The sequence below is a fragment of the Mastomys coucha genome, unplaced genomic scaffold, assembly GCF_008632895.1.
Source record: "Mastomys coucha isolate ucsf_1 unplaced genomic scaffold, UCSF_Mcou_1 pScaffold17, whole genome shotgun sequence".
Lineage (NCBI taxonomy): Eukaryota > Metazoa > Chordata > Mammalia > Rodentia > Muridae > Mastomys > Mastomys coucha.
The window spans coordinates 22,204,212-22,211,971 of NW_022196899.1; the positions used below are offsets into that span (position 1 = coordinate 22,204,212).

At 39.7% G+C, this 7,760-nt stretch overlaps 1 long non-coding RNA gene across 1 annotated transcript in view; it reads right to left on the reverse strand.

The window, feature by feature from the left end:
* The window catches only part of LOC116095031, a 74,111-nt gene that overhangs the window by 33,698 nt on the left and 32,653 nt on the right, over positions 1-7,760 (reverse strand). The window lies entirely within an intron of this gene.

The following is a 7,760-nucleotide window of genomic DNA, read 5'->3' on the forward strand; positions in this document are numbered from 1 at the left end:
AAAAAAAAGAGAATTACAGACCATTTCCCTCATGAACATTAATGCAATTATACTAAACAAACAAACAAACAAACAAAACCTAAATACTCACAAACTGAATCCAAGAACACAGAAAAAACATCATCTACCATAATCAAGTAGGTTTCATCCCAAAGATTCAAGGATGGTTCAATATATGAAAATCTATCAATATAATCCACCATATAAGCAAACTGAAAAAAAAAAAAACCAACACACACACATACATTCATTTCATTAGATGCTGAAAAAGCTTTTGACAATATCCAATATTCCTTCATGATAAAAGTCTTGGAGAGATCAGGAATACAAGGTATACACCTACACACAATAAAGGCAATATACAGCAAGCCAATAGCCAACATCAAATTAAATGGAGAGAAACTTAAACCAATTCCATTAAAATCAGGGACAAAGCAAGGCTGTCTACTTTCTCTTTATCTATTCAATTCAGTACAAGACAACTAAAGGAGATCAAGGTGATATAAATTGGAAAGGAAGAAATCAAAGATCACTATTCATAAACAAAATGATAGAATACATAAGTAACCCCAAAAATTCTAACAGGGAACTCCAACAGATGATAAATACCTCCCATAAAGTTGCTGGTTACAAAATTAACAAAAAAAAAAAAATCAGTAGCCCTCCTATGTACAAATGATAAATAAACTGAATAAGAAAGTAGGGAAAAAACATCCTTCACAATAGCTGCAAATAATATAAAATACCTTGGTGTGACTCTAACCAAGCAAGTGAAAGAGCTGTATGACAAGAACTTCAAGTCCTTGAAGAAAGAAATTGAAAAAGATATCAAAATATGGAAAGACCTCCCATGCTCATGGATTAATAGGATTAACATAGTATAACTGGCTATCTTACAAAAAAGCAATCTACAGATTCGGTGCAACTCCTTCACATCAAAATTCTCAACACATAGTTCTTTACAGACCTTGAAAGAGTAATAATCAACTTCATATAGAAAAAAAAACAAAGAGCACAGGATAGCTAAAGCAATCCTTAAGAAAAAGAATTTCTGGCCAGGCAATGGTGGCGCACACCTTTAATCCCAGCACTTGGGAGGCAGAGGCAGGTGGATTTCTGAGTTCGAGGCCAGCCTGGTCTACAGAGTAAGTTCCAGGACAGCCAGGGCTACACAGAGAAACCTTGTCTCAAAAAAAATAACAGCAAAAAAAAAATTTCTGGAAAAAAATAACAGCAAAAAAAAAAAATTTCTGGAGGTATCGAAATCCCTGATATCGAGCTGTACTTCAGAGCTATGGTAGCAAAAACTGCATAGTACTGGAATAAAAACAGACAAGTTGATCAATGGAATTGAATTGAGGATCCAGAAGTAAATCCACACACCTATGGATGCTTGATTTTTTTACAAAGAAGCTAAAATTACACAATAGAAAAAAAGAAAACATCTTCAACCAATCGCACTGGTCCAACTGGATATCTGCATGTAGAAGAATACAGTAGATTTATATCTACCACACTGAACAAAACCCGAGTCCAAGTGGATATATACCAAACATAATATACCAAATATACCTCAACATAAAACTAAGTACACTAATTTAACTTGATAGAAGAGAAAGTGGGGAATAGCCTTGAATGCACTGGCACAGGAGACAACTTCCTGAGCTGAACACCGATAGCTCAGGCACTAAGATCAACAATTAATAACTGGGACCTCATGAAACTGAAAAGCTTCTGTAAGGCAAAGGACACCATCAAAAGTATCAAAAAGCAGCCTACAGAATGGGAAAAGATTTTCACCAACCCCACATCCAACAGAGGGTTGATAATCAAAATATATAAAGAACTCAAGAAACTAGACATCAACAAACCAAATAATCCAATTTAGAAATGGAGTATAGATCTAAACAGAATTCTCAACAGAGGAATCTTTATGGCTGAGAAGAACTTAAAGATATGTTCAACATCCTTAACCACCAGGGAAATGCTAATCAAAACAACTCTGAGAATCCATGTTGTACCCATCAAAATGGCTAAGATCAAAAACTCAAGTGATATCTCATGCTGGTAAGGATTTGGAGCAAAGGGAACACTCCTCCATTGTTGGTGGGAGTACAAACTTTCACAGACACTTTGGAAATCAAGATGGCAATTCCTCAGAAAACTGGGACTTGATCTACCTCAGACCCAGGGATATTTGGGCATATACCCAAAAGATGTTCCACCATACCACAAGGATACTTGATCAACTATGTTCATAGCAGTTTTATTCACAATAGCTAGAAACTGGAGACAATCTAGATGTTCCTCAACTGAAGAATGGTTAACAAAAATGTGGTTCTTTTTCACAGTGGAATACTATTTAGCTATTAAATACAATGACTTCGTGAAATTTGCAGGATAGATGGAGCTAGAAGAGATCATCCTGAGTGAGGTAACCTAGACCCAGAAAGACAAACCTGATATTTACTCATTAATAAGTGGATATTAGCTGTAAAATAAAGGATAGCCATGGTACAGTTCACAGACCCACTGATGCTAAGGAACAAGGAGGGCTTAAGGGTGTCAGGAGGATATGTGAATCTCACTAAGAAGGAGAAATAGAATAGATGTCATGAGTGAATGCGGAGTAGGGACTGGATGGGGCTGGAGGTGGTGATAGGAGGGATCAAGTCAGGGGAAGACAGAGGGAGAAAGTACTGGGAGAGACAGAATGGGGAGAGGAACATTTCTGGAGGTATCGCCATCCCTGATATCAAGCTGTACTTCAGAGCTATGGGAATAAAAACTGCATAGTATTGGAATAAAAACAGACAAGTTGATCAATGGAATTGAATTGAATATCCAAAAGTAAATCCACACACCTATGAATGCTTGTTTTTTGACAAAGAAGCTAAAATTACACAATGGAAAAAAAGAAAACATCTTCAACCAATCGCACTGGTCCAACTGGATATCTGCATGTAGAAGAATACAATAGATTTATATCTACTCTAACACCTACCCATGCCTGACTAAGCATCCCTCTCTCCAGTCCAGCTCAGTACACAATGGGCCTGGCTAGCCCCAGGAAAAAGCAGACATGGGACAGTGGTGCAGTTTGATCTTCATGTGGGATTCCTAACAATGAGAGCAAGGGCTGTCTCTGACTCTGTTGCCTGCCTTTGGGACCCTCCCCCTAACTGGCTGCCTCTTCTAACATCAATAGAAGATACATGTAGTTTTACTGCCAGTTGATATGCCAAGGCCAACTGATATCCATGGGGAGCTCTCCATTTTCTGAAGAAAAATGGAGAAGTGTATGGTTCGGGTGGGTCAGGGGAAGGATTGGGAAGAGAGGACAGAGGAGAAATTTTGGTAGGGATGTAAATAAATTAGTTAATTAATTAATTTTTAAAAAGAAAAATAAAATAATAAACTATTTACAGTTTCAAGTAAATAAGTACTTGCTTACCACCAAAGAAATTCAATATAGTTTCTTATTCTCTTAATGTGGTAGTTTGAATTAGAATGATCTCCACTAGCTCATATGTTTCGAAATTTGATCTCCAGATGTTGGAGTTGTTTGTGAAATATCAGGAAGAGTGTTGGACATGGTGTGCTACCGGGGCAGCCCTTTGAGGTTTCAAAACACTCATGCCAGTGTGCTCTCTGCCTCTTGTTTGGATTTGAGACCTGAGTTCTCAGCTCTTTCTGCCATCTGGAAGCAGAAGCCCAGACAAGTGCTATCTCTTCTAAGTCACCATGCTTGTGGTCTTATCACAGTGACAGAAACACGCTCTTCCTTTGGATAGTCCTTAAACACTCAAGGCACTGTTTTAGATTCTCTTCTTCTAGTCACTGTTGTACCAAATAGTTTTAACGCCAACTCGACATAAGCTAAAGTTGTGTGGGAAAAGGGAACCTCAATTCCAACACCTGCACTGGACTGGCCTGTGGGCAAGCCAGTGGTGCATTTTCTTCATTGCTGGGTGATATGAGAGGACACAGCTCACTGTGGGAAGTGCCACCTCTGGGCTGGTGGTCCTGGGTACCATAAGAAAGCAGGCTGATCACACCATGAAGCGCAGGCCGGTAAGACTCCTCTATGGCCTCTGCTTCAGTTCCTACCTCTAGGTCACTGTCTTGAGTTCCTTTATGATGCTGGGACCTGTAAGATGAAATAAATGCTTTCTTCTCCAAATCGCTTTTGGTTGTGGAGCTTTATCACAGCAACAGAAATTGGTGCCAGGTCACAGAATAGTGCTGTGGTAGACCCGACCACATTTGTACTTTGAGATTAAAAAAAGCCACCACGTGCTCTAAGTTCACTGGACTGTTCTGTGGGACCCGAGGGAAGAAGGCTGACAGTGGAGATAAAGAGACTTGACTTGCAAAGTTTCAGAGGTATCGAAGACTTTCTCAGCACTGTTTATAAGACTCTGGCTCTTGTCAGCTAGACCTAAATAATTTGACAACACTAGAACCACTAACACTGAAACCTTTGCCTTGGGCTGGAGAGATGGCTCAGCGGTTAAGAGCACTGACTGCTCTTCCAGAGGTCCTGAGTTCAAATCCCAGGAGCTACCTGGTGGCTCACAACCATCTGTATTGAGATCGGATGGCCTCTTCTGGTGTGTCTGATGATAGCTACAGTGTACTTACATAAAATAAATAAATAAATCTTTAAAAAACAAACAAACAAAAAGAGACCTTGCCTTGCTGGGTCCATTGAAATGATGTGGGAAGTGTTTCCTCGGGGCCAGCCTACAGAAGCTGTGGGCCAGAGACAGCTGAAGCTGCATCTCATTCTGGCAGCCAAATTTAGCAGTGTTAAGTCTCTCACACTGCACTGGTTCTGAAGGTATGAGGGCATCCTGGAGAGCAGCGGAGGCTTGTCACCATAGGAAACCAGGACAGGCCAATGGTGAAGAAGCAGACTGAGCAGCAAGCAGTAAAGACCAGTCATGGAGAGGAATTGAGGTTAGCGCCCTGTGGCAGGGTCTGAGTCCCTGAGGAGGGCCCCTGAGAGGCTACTGGTGCAGTGCAGTGGAGACCCCAACATTTTAGAGACGCCAAATACCATAGGACCATCTGCAAGGACAGCAGTCGGTGAGGTGTTGGGCCGAGCCTAGGAGATGAGCTGTGTGTGCTGCAGGAAGCAGAGCCAGAGAAGCCAAGAGGCCAGGAGTGGGGCCCAGATTAAGCACTGAACAACTAATAATGTTGATTTTTTTTTCTTTTGCTTTGATTGTGACGATACCCTGGTTCTTCCCACTTGTAAAAATATATTTATTTTGATTTTCCAGGAGACTGCAACTGAGAGACTTTGAACTTGTAAAGAGACTTAAGAGTTTTAGAGAGACTATAGAAATTTTAGTGAAACATAGAACTTTGAAAGGGACTTTGAATATTTTTTAAAAGACTGACCTTTTAAATTGTTTGGAATTTTAAAGTCTGGGGGACCTTCTAAGTTACTTATCCTTTATTACTTAATATTAACAAGTCATCTTGGGGACAAATGAGAAAGGAAAGATTCTAGTTGAATAGTGATGTATTACATTGACAAGGGGTTCATTGTGCCTGCTAGACATAAGCTAAAGTCATTTTTGAAGGAGACTTTCAACTGAGAAAATGCCCTATCAGATTAGCCTGTGGGCAGGTCGGTGCTGCATATTCCTTGATTAATGATTAATGATTACTGTGAAAGAGCCCGGAGGAGTGTAGCCACGGAGCCACATACAGCTCACAGTGCACCTGAAATGTGGTTACTGTGAATTTAGATGTTAAATGAAAAATACACACCAGATTGTAAAAGGTTAATACTAACTTTAAAAAAAAAAAGAATGTATGATAGCTTAGTAGTAGTTTTATAGTTACATATGAAAGAATATTTGAACATATTAGGTTAAACTAAACATATTTCTGGGGTTTAATTTCAGCTTTTAAAAAACCTTTTAACCTATCTGTAGGAAACTCAAAACTACATGCTGACTGCCTTGGATTCCCCCTGACCAACACCTAGGCTACCATTTTGTCAATGGTCTATAGTTATGTCTGTACTATTTATCTTTGGGAATTACTAGACTGGCAGACTGTGTGCAGCTTATGGACAAGGGACTGGCTCGATCTACCTGGAAATTCCAAAAGTAAGAATGCTCAAATAAGTAGTCAACAGATTATAAAAAATAAATACAGTACTCAACCCTCACTATTTTGGGGTTCTACATTTGTGGGTTTGCATAAAGACACAAAAGAAAACCTCCAGAATAGCATGCTTTCTGCATCATGGTACACGGTTTCAGCTATCAAACTACACTACATGTTCTTTCAGTCTATTTACTATGTTTTTCAGAGCTTTGTTTTCTGATTTGCACCTTATGCCTTCTGTTGGTAATTTCCCTGCTTAAAATGCACCTCCCCTCCAAATACTGTGCCGAAAAATTCTCTGGTGTTCCTATAAACAAGGTACTGTTGTGCCAAATAGAGAAGACAAGGGTGTAGATAAAATACCTTCATGCTTACATTATAGTGCTATTAGCCACACACCCAAAGTTAGCAAATACATAGGAAATAAAGTGCCTTTAATAGAAATAAACATAACAATCCCTTGTTCACCAGGAAAAAGTGGCCACAGGAGCCTACAAGGAACCTAATACTGTAACTATCTTAGAATCAAGGGCTCAGAATTCGCTGCTTCAGTGTTCTAGAGACCTCGGGAGAAGTCACTGTATTTGTTGAATTAAATAGTCATTTGCAGCCAAGCGGTGGTGGCGCATGCCTTTAATCCCAGCACTTGGGAGGCAGAGGCAGGTGGATTTCTGAGTTCGAGGGTAGCCTGGACTACAGAGTGAGTTCCAAGACAGCCAGGGCTACACAGTGAAACTCTGTCTCAAACAAAAACAAAAAAGTCATTTGGGTCCACATACAAATCTTATGGGAATATGGTATTAGTCAAAGAAGTGATTTCAACTTTAATATGATTCAGGGCAACTTATTTCATTGTCCCAGCCTTTTCCCATAATTCAAAATGAGTATTAAAAGAGTAACTGTTAATTGTTGAGAAGGTCTGGCTGGGTGTAAGGTAGGGGTGGAAAAGAGGGCTGATGACCAAGAGGCACAGGAAATTTGGGGATGGGAAATATTCTACTATATCTTGATTATGGGGGTGATTGTATATCTGATTTTCTTTTTCAAAACTCCGAAACCTTATTTTTAATATATATTCTAACATTAACCTTCGTCTAAACAAAAACTTTAGTAGTCAAGATTTAATAACGGAGATGAAACAGTACACTATGTAATTCTTATTTAAGTATTAGCAGCAGCAATAACAACAACAACAATAACATCAACAATAGGGAAAAGTTAGGCAGTACAGGGACAAGCAGAGGGAACTCAGAAGCCTGAGTCCTGGGGTCCTAATTTGGCTCTTTCATATAGTGACGAGAGGCGGAGTTTACTTTACGGAAGCCATGTGCTTCTAAACAACACAAGTGAAATATGTCCTGCATACATGTATATGCGACTATCAGACCGGATTCGTTTGTAGGACAGCAATACCCAATCACTGAACGACATGAACTGGGTTGTGGGGTGGTAAGTTAAATTACCTCGATTCTTTCCAAGGTGAGAGATGAAGCTATGATGAAACTGTGAGAGGAAAAGCGCATTTCTCGGGAATCTTTGTCTTTAATCTTTAACAACACAAACAACAACAAAACCTCAAATTCTAGCACACCGATGCCAGGAAGATCAAAGGTCACCGTCGAGTCTCTGCC